The sequence below is a fragment of the Cetorhinus maximus genome, chromosome 23, assembly GCF_964194155.1.
Source record: "Cetorhinus maximus chromosome 23, sCetMax3.hap1.1, whole genome shotgun sequence".
NCBI classification, from domain to species: domain Eukaryota; kingdom Metazoa; phylum Chordata; class Chondrichthyes; order Lamniformes; family Cetorhinidae; genus Cetorhinus; species Cetorhinus maximus.
The window spans coordinates 55,932,192-55,941,788 of NC_135901.1; the positions used below are offsets into that span (position 1 = coordinate 55,932,192).

Below are 9,597 nucleotides of genomic sequence, written 5' to 3' on the forward strand. Positions count from 1 at the left end.
CATCTTGTAGATGGTACACACTGCTGCTACTGTGCATCGGTGGTGAAGGGAGTGAACGTGGATGTGGTGCCAGTCAATTGGACTGCTTTGCCCTGGATGGTGTCCAGCTTCTTCAGTGTTGCGGGGACTGCACTCACCCAAGCAAGTGGGGAATATTCCATCACACTCCTAACTTGTGCCTTGTAGATGGTAGACAGGCTTTGGGGAGTGAAGAGGTGAGTTACACGTTGCACGATTCCTAACCTCTGACCTGCTCTTGTAGCCACAGTGTTTATATCGCTAGTTCAGTTCAGTTCCTGGTCAATGGGAACCCCCAGGATGTTGATAGTGAGGGATTCAGTGATGGTAATGCCATTGATCATCAAGAGGCGATGGTTGGATTCTCTCGTGTTGGAGATGGTCATTGCCTGACACTTATGGGGTGCGAATGTTATTTGCAACTTGTCAGCCCAAGCCTCGATATTGTCCAGGTCTTGCTGCATTTAGAAATGGATTGCTTCAGTATCTGAGGAAATGGGTATGGTGCTAAACATTGTGCAATCATCAGCTAACTTCGCCACTTCTGACCTTATGATGGATGGAAGTTCATTGCTGAAGATGGTCGGGCCGAGGACACTAACCTAAGGAACTCCTGCAGTGATGTCCTGGAACTAAGATGACTGACCTCCAACAACCACAACCATCTTCCTTCGTGCTAGGTATGACTCCAACAAGCGGAGAGCTTCCCCCTGATTCCCATTGACTCCAGTTGAGTTCAGGCACCTTGATACCACACTCGATCAAATGCTGACTTGATGTCACCTCATCTCGGGAGTTCCGCTCTTTTGGTTGTATTTGAACCAAGGCTGTAATGAGGTCAGGAGCTGAGTGGCCCTTACGGAACCCAAACTGCGCATTAGGAAGCAGGTTATTGCGAAGTCTGTGCCACTTGATAGCACTATTGATGACCCCTTCCATTACTTTACTGATGATGGAGAGTAGTCGGATGGGGCGGTAATTGGCTGGGTTGGATCATTCTTACTCTTTCTTTCCCAGTTTGGCCGGGAGAACGAGGAGAGACAGTGTAAATTGCAGGGTTCCGGGGAAAAGATCAGGTAATGGCAGTGACAGGACGGGCAGCTTTCTCCGCTGTAACCATTGCATGATTTCATACAAATAATAGTAGTAGGGGACCAGCTTCTGTAGTCGTGGCCGAGTGGTTAAGGCGATGGATTAGAAACCCATTGGGGTTACCCCACGCAGGTTCGAATCCTGCCGACTACGTTTACCATTATTTTGGATTTTATCGGCACACAAACAGAGCTAATTATCGTTTGAATCGAGGGAAAGCGATCCAAACACACCCGTGTTCTCTTGTTTCCGTTCATTTGTCAGCTTTCTGCAAATCTCCAGTTGGAAATGGAAAACAAAACGGAGCCAATTTGGTGACATGATTGCACTGTGGCATTTGTCTCTCCTTAGGCCTCTGTCACTCTCGGTGTATACCTGTCTGTGTTCCTCTGTGTGGGTCAATGTGGTTCAGTTCCCTGAGGAGGTAAACACATTTTTACGAGCACCAACTGTATTCACATTAGTGGTGCAAGTTCACATTACAATGTTACAGTGAAAAGTATCAGGATAAAAGAGACAAGAGTAGTTTGTCTCTTTCTATGTATGGACTACAACAACAACTTATATTTATAAAGCTCCTTTTTCCTAATGAAACGTCACAAGGCGTTCCCCAGGAGCATTATATAACAAAGTGTGACACTGAGCCACATATTCGGTCAGATGACTAAAAGCTCGGTCAAAGGGAGAGGCTTTAAGAACTGTCTTAAAGGAGGAAAATATCGATTTCATGTCACAGCGAACAGCAATGATTCTTCTCATTGGCTGAAGAGGACACTTGTTTTCAACCGACATAGACCATTTGGTCAAAGAAACTTGTCTTTGGTGAAGTTTGTAGAAGTAAACTCCACTACAGTTTGGCGGCCTATAAACAACTCCCGCCAATGTTTGCTGCCACTTGCTGTTTCTTAGCTCCACCCAAACTGATTCTACATCTTGATGCTTCAATCTAAGATCCTCTCTCACTAATGTACCGATCTCGTTCCTTATAAACAGCGCCACCCCGCCTCGTTTTCCTTTTTGCCCATTCTTCCTAAATGACGAATATCTTTGAATATTCAGATCAACCAATCACACTGTTCTTTGGAAGCAGCACGAAGGGCCAAATGACCTCTTTCCTTGCTGTAACTTTCTGTCATTTGTTGTTTCCTAGCACCACGGTTAAGATTAATTTTCTTATTATCCATGTGATGCTTTGAATTCAAGACAAATTCAGCGAGTTTTCTTTTCATTTCAAGCACAGATTTTGGAACCGGACTCGTTGAGCGACATTTAAATGGTCTCAATCGTTAGATGAAGCTCACCGAGTCCAAACTGACACCGTGAGCATCAGCCTGTTATGTACATTCTTGCTGTACATCTTCTGAGCTATAAGCTGATCACAGCTCCACTTTCCGCACATTGAAAGACACTGTGAAAATAAGCACAATTTCAAATCTTAACAACTCGCATATTTGTGATTTTCTGTGTGTGTGTCACCGTCGTTCAGTTTCCCATTTTCACTACCCAAACATTATCCATGTTAGTTTTCTGTCTTCATATCAGCAAAAAAAAAGCGGTTAACAAGACATTTCTCTCTTTATTTTGAGTGGAGACTGTTCAGCAACTAAACTTCTGGATGTTACAAAGCGGAGGATGATTGAAGTTTTCAGATGATCTTATTAAGTAGCTGAGAATGCTCGACGGGCCGTTCTTTTTTATATCCTAATTCAGTGTCAATGATTGTGTCTAATCTGAATGTGCTAGTGAGGCCGAGCGGGCTCAGCCGCTGGTTCAGGTTTCGGTCTCTCTGGTGATTTGGGCTTTACTCCCACCGCTGCCAACCTTTCTGGTGGTTTGTTATTTGAGACGCTTCCAAAAAATTCTCCGTGCGGTGAAGGAGCAGCTGATCTGTGCAGTGTTGTATTTCAGTTGGAAGAATGAAGAGAGACAGTGTAAATCCCAGGGTGACTGGGAAAATGTGGGACAATGGCACGGACTGGAAGACCTCCTTTCACTGGAACTCCCTGTATTCATTCTATTATTTTAAACAAACAACATGCAGCCTTTACTCAGTTGTCCTGGCCGAGTGGTTGAGGCGTTTTTCCACGTGGTTCAAATCCTGCCAACTCCCCTTCTTCTCACTCCTGATTGACACAAACTGTCTGCAAAATAAATTATCAGTCAAATGAAAAAGAAAACCACCCAAACACCCCCGTGTTTCTGACTTCAGTTCATCTGCAAACATTCACTAGCAGTCTGAAATGGAACAATAATTGGCCAAGTTAGTGACATCCTTGCTTTCTGGGTCTTTGTCTCTCCTTCGGCCTCTGTCACTCTCGTTGTATGTGTCGGTGTGTGTTCCTCTGTGTGTGTCAATGCGGTTCAGTTCCCCGAGGGGATGGACACATATTCACCAACACAACCTTGATTAACATTCGTTGTGCAACTTTATATTAAAATGTCAAAGAGAAAAATATCAGGATGAACGATGCAAGTGGAGTTTGCAATGTTTGGAAAGAGATGCAGCAAAGAAGTGGAAGATGTGAAAGATGTTATTGATGATTGAGAGGAATGCATTACCACCTTGTGGATTTTGTAGGTTGATTACCTTCCACAGTTTAAACTTCTGAACAAGCTGAGGCTCCAGGAGGTAACAACATTGATCTCCCTGAATTTTCACATAGGAAATAACGCGCGTGCATGCCCGGCTAGGTAGTGACAGAGACAGGGCGTGCAGAAGGTCCTCTTTGTCTGCTGTAACCACTCTATGACTTCATATAAATAATACAGGCTTACTGCCAACAACTGTAGTCGTGGCCGAGTGGTTAAGGCGATGGACTTGAAATCCATTGCAGTTACCCCGCGCAGGTTCAAATCCTGCCGGCTACGTTTTCCATTATTTCTGATTTTAACCATTGTAAATGGAATCGACATTTTCACAACACCTGCAGTAGCAAAGATTGACCAGTGGGTGGCAGTGGAACCGTGATTGCTCACATCACATGAAGCAGACGCGGTCTCAGTTATTACTGCATTTGGCACTGTCTCTGTTCATATTAACTTAGATGCCGTTTCTGTTTCTATTACACTAGGACATGTCTCTAATCATATTAGAGAAGGTCATCTCTCAGTTGTTTCTGTAATTGGTTCAATCTCAGTTGTTAATGTACTGGACTATGGCCATAATACAGTTGGCACTATCTCAGTCATGACTGCACTGAAGCAGGTCTCGACCAAAGTTACAATAAGCCATGCCCCAGTTGTCACTGCACTATAGCTTGTCTCTGGTTATAGAAAACTAGAACATATTTTTATTTGCATTTCACAAGACTCTGCCTCAGCTATTACTCCAGTAGAACCTGCCACGTGTCTATCAAACTGAACCCTGTCTCAGGTGATGCTGCACCAATACATGCCTCCATTCATATCACACAATTCCCTGTTTCTGTTGTTATTGTCCTAAACCATTACTCTCTTATTGCTGTACTAGTGTATGTCTCTGTTTTTATTAATCTCGTACCTTTGCCGGTATTTAATTCACCAGACACTGCGTCAGTTGTTGTGAAAAAGAGCCCTGAATTATGTGAAGCTGCAGTAGACCGTGTATCAGTTTTCTTAAACTGGATCCGGTCAGTGTTATTGCTACACCAGGCTGGTTCGTATTACACAAGATCCTGTCTCAATTATTACTGCACTCGGCACTGTCCCACTTATGTTTCACTAGGTCGCGGCCCTACTTATAACACACTGAATCATGTCTGCACTTATATTCCTCTAGATCGTATTTCAGAACAATTTACACTAGACTCTGTATCAGCCTGTATTACACTCGAGCTGATCTGTCTTTTTAATTAAAATGGATCCTGTCTTTGCAGAGACTTTGTCCTTGTACCTCTGTCTCTGCTTCTATTCCACTCTCCCTTTCCCTGTTTTTTCTCCATGAGATCAGATCTGTCTCTCTTCCACTGGCGGCAGTCTCTGTTATTACGACTTAAGACTCTTTCTGGGAAGCAATTACCCTGTGCCCTGTGCCTGTAATAACTGCCCTATTTCACTTGATGTTGATCCAGGCCCTGTATCGGTAACTATTGCACGAGACACATCTCCGCTATTACAGCAGTAGACCTTGTCTATGTTAATATAGCACTCGTCCCCGCCCCTGTTATTCATGCACTAGGTCACGTCTTTGCTTAAGTAACATTAGATGGCCTCTCTAGTAATGCCTCTGCTTAAATTGCACTAGGCCCTGTCTCAGTAATAACCACACCAGGCTCTGTCTCTGTTGTTACTACACTATTCTATGTCTCTTCAGGTGAACGTTGAGTTAGAAATGGGCCTCTGACTTTGGCCTAAAACTACAGGTTTTGACTGTTTGTTCCGCGCAGCTCCTAATGTTCTGTTTCATTACAGCCAACAGAATTACATATGAGACATCACCTGTTCTGTGTGTCGGTGTGAAAAGAAATCATGCTGCGTCATTCCACAAAGATAAAAGATGTATCTTCACCAGATTGTTTCATTTTATTTTATTTTCTCTTATTCAAACTGTAACCACAGATCGTCAAATAACGTAAATATTCATTGATAGTATATTCTGTTGTGTGCTCTTGTTTAGAAATTCATGTCATACCAAACATTTCTTTGCTAAGGCGGGCACGTTTGTCACCACAATCACTTAATGTCAGTCATATCTGTGTCTGAGACAGCGTCTAACTCACTGAAACGTATTGATTTCTCTCTCTCAGATAAAAAGCAAAATACTGCGGATGCTGGAAATCTGAAACAAAAACAAAAATACCTGGAAAAACCCAGCAGGCCTGACAGCATCTTCGGAGAGGAGCACAGTTGACGTTTCGAGTCCGTGTGACTCTTCTTCAGAACTAAGGAAATGGAGGAATGCAGTGAAAAATAAGCTGGTAGTGGGGGGTGGGGCAGGTTGAGCTGGATAGAGGGGCAGTGATAGGCGGAGGCAAAGAAGAGATGTCATAGACAAAAGGACAAAGAGATGTTGACGGTGGTGATATTAGCTAAGAAATGTGCTAATAGGTGATATTAAGGGTAGAAATCAGGAGGAGCAAGGTAGAGATAGCCCTAGTCGGGGTGGGGTGGGGGGAAGGGATCGAAATAGGCTAAAAGGTAGAGATAAAACAATGGACGGAAATACATTTAAAAATAATGGAAATAGCTGGGAAAAGAAAAAAATATATAAATTGTTGGAAAAAAAGGGAAACCGGAAAGGGGGTGGAGATGGAGGAGAGAGTTCATGACCTAAAGTTTATGAACTCAATATTCAGTCTGGAAGGCTGTAAAGTGCCGAGTCGGAAGGTGAGCTGCTGTTCCTCCAGTTTGCGTTGAGCTTCACTGGAACAGTGCAGCAGGACAAGGACGGACATGTGGACATGAGGGCAGGGTGGGGTGTTGAAATAGCAAGCGACAGGGAGGTCTGGCTCATGCTCACAGACAGACCGAAGGTGTTCCGTAAAGCGGTCACCCAGTCTGCGTTTGGTCTCTCCAATGTAGAGGAAACCGCATTGGGAGCATCAAATGCAGTAGACTAAATTGAGGGAAGTGCAAGTGAAATGCTGCTTCACTTGAAAGGAGTATTTTGGCCGTTGGACGGTGAGGAGGGGGGAAGTAAAAGGGCAGGTTTTGCATCTTTTGCGGTTGCATGGGAAGGTGCCATAGGTGGGGGTTGAGGTGTAGGGGGTGATGGAGGAGTGGACCAGGGTGTCACGGAGGGAATGATCCCTGCAGAATTCCGCCGGGGCGGGGGTGAAGGGAAGATGTGTTTCGTGGTGGAATCATGCTGGAGTTGGTGGAAATGGCGGAGGATGATCCTTTGAATGCGGAGGCTGGTGGGGTGATAAGTGAGGACAAGGGGGACCTTATCATGTTTCTGGGAGGGAGAAGAAGGTGTGAGGGTGGATGCGCGGGAGATGGGCCGGATACGGTTGAGGGCCCTGTCAACCACTGTGGGTGGAAAACCTTGATTAAGGAAGAAGGAGGGCATGTAAGAGGAACTGTTTTTGAAAGTGGCATCATCAGAACAGATGCGACGGAGGCGAAGGAACTGAGAGAATGGGATGGAGTCCTTACAGGAAACCGGGTGTGAGGAGCTGTAGTCGAGGTAGCTGTGGGAGTCGGTAGGCTTCTAATGGATATTGGTGGACAGTCTATCACCAGAAATTGAGACAGAGAGGTCAAGGAAGGGAAGGGAAGTGTCAGGAATGAACCATGTGAAAATAATGGAGGGTTGGAAATTGGAAGCAAAATTAATACATTTTTCCCGGTCCAGGCGAGAGCATGAAGCAGCACCGAAACAATCATCGATGTACCGGAGAAAGAGTTGTGGGTGGGGGCCTGAGTAGGACTGGAACAAGGAATGTTCCACATACCCCATAAAAAGACAAGCATAGCTGGGGCCCATGCGGGTACCCATAGCCACACCTTTTATTTGGAGGAAGTGAGAGGAGTTTAAGGAGAAATTGTTCAGTGTGAAAACAAGTTCAGCCAGACGGAGGAGAGTAGTGGTGGATGGGCATTTTTCGGGCCTCTGTTCGAGGAAGAAGCGGAGAGCCCTCAGAGCATCCCGGTGGGGGATGGAGGTGTAGAGGGATTGACGTCCATGGTGAAGAGGAGGCAGTTGGGGCCAGGGAACTGGAAATTGATGATATGATGTCGGGTGTCAGAGGAATCACGGATGTAGGTGGGAAGGGACTGGACAAGGGGAGAGAGAATGGAGTCAAGATAGCAAGAAATGAGTTCCGTGGGGCAGGAACAGGCTGACACGATCGGTCTGCTGGGACAGCCGTGTTTGTGGATTTTGGGCAGGAGGTATAAGCGGGCCGTCCGAGGTTGGGAGACTATGAGGTTGGAAGCTGTGGTAGGAAGATCTCCAGAGGAGATGAGGTCAGTAACGGTGCTGGAAACAATGGCTTGTTGTTCAGTGGTGGTGTCATGGTCCAGGGTCAGGTAGGAGGAAGTGTCTGCGAGTTGACCTTCAGCCTCTGTGAAGTAGAGATCAGTGCGCCAGACAACAACAGCACCACCCTTGTCAGCAGATTTGATGACAATGTCAGGGTTGAACCTGAGAGAACGGAGTGCAGCAAGTTCAGAGAGAGACAGGTTAGAGTGGGTGAAAGGAATAGAGGAATTGAGATGATAGCTTCCCCGATGGTCTAGTGGTCAGGATTCGGCACTTTATCAGTAGTAGCCTGGGTTCGATTCCCAATCATGGAATGCAGATTTTTTTTTTTATCTTGTTAAAATGAGTATTAATTACCTATTGATGGATACAATTTAACAGCTCCAACAGAATCAGTGGAGTAATAGTTGCAGTTTCACAGCAGAGTTGGAAATGTCATATTTGGACAAGTAGACAACAAAGTCAGAAACGGAGTGAAAGAAGGACAAGAGAAGGGCTGGGTGCAAAGCACTGACCACAGAGATGGTGGCGCCAGGAAAAATATGGGTGGGAGAAGGGAAAGTTTTGCTGCCTACTGTTTGCACTGACATAAATATCACTCCTGATGGATCAACCAATCGCTACTGCTCTTTGACAGCAGCACACCAGGCCGAATGTCCTCTTTCTGTGCTGCAACTTTCTATAATTTTATGTTTCCCAACAGCACAGGTCATTCTTCCATTTTATAACCCATTCGAGGGAGATGTACTTTCTTATCTTGTATTCGGCTCCTTTGAAACCAAAGCACGGAGCAAATTCAGCGAGTTTTCTTGTCATTTCCAGCATGAGATTTGTCACGAGATTAATTGAACGACACATTAATGGTGTCAATCGTTCACTGGAGCTCACCGCGTCCAAAGAGCACTGTTATCATCTGCCTGTTATGTAACTTCTTGCAGTACATCTGCTGAACTATATTAGCTTATCACAGCTCTGCTTTCTTCACATTGAAATCCAGTGTGAAAATATGAGAATTTTCAAAGCTGAACAACGTAGACAAGACTGGAAGGGAAGTGTGATTGTGGATAATCTGCACTGTGCACATTCCTGCAATCAGTACTTGGGTGAATCAGGAAGATCCTGGTGTCTCTGTACGCTGCTATCTGTAAACCGATCACGTTTTGTTTTACGTTCCCACCAGCTGACTGCGTTTGCATCAAGCAGCTAATTGACCTGGACGGGCAGAAAGAGTTGGAGGCGAATATCTGTTCTGCACAAGTTTCACAGCTAATTCAACAATCCCGCCTTTTCTCCACAGCCATTTATATTTTATTGTCTCTCAGTATTAATGTTGAAGTGAAACACCACACAGACCTGTTTTAACTGTGAGCTGCCACTTTTTCGACCAATCGGGCAATTTTAGCAGCAGTGGAAGTGGTATTTGAAACCAAGCTTCATTTTTACAGCCCATCGCCTTGCCTAGCATTACTACTCAAATAGAACAGAAGCAAAGCAGCAACAATACGTCATAAGGCCCCACAAGCCTCCTCTGTCACTTTATAAGATCATGGCGGATCTCCAGCCTCAACACCAATTTCCCACCC

At 45.0% G+C, this 9,597-nt stretch overlaps 2 non-coding genes across 2 annotated transcripts; both read left to right on the forward strand.

Annotated features, from left to right (window-relative positions):
* Positions 1 to 1,181: 1,181 nt before the first annotated feature.
* On the forward strand, positions 1,182 to 1,263 carry trnas-aga (transfer RNA serine (anticodon AGA)). Its single transcript has one exon. It is a non-coding gene; the product is annotated as a tRNA-Ser (tRNA).
* A 2,633-nt stretch (positions 1,264 to 3,896) lies between these two features.
* Positions 3,897 to 3,978, forward strand: trnas-uga (transfer RNA serine (anticodon UGA)). Its single transcript has one exon. It is a non-coding gene; the product is annotated as a tRNA-Ser (tRNA).
* Positions 3,979 to 9,597: the final 5,619 nt, after the last annotated feature.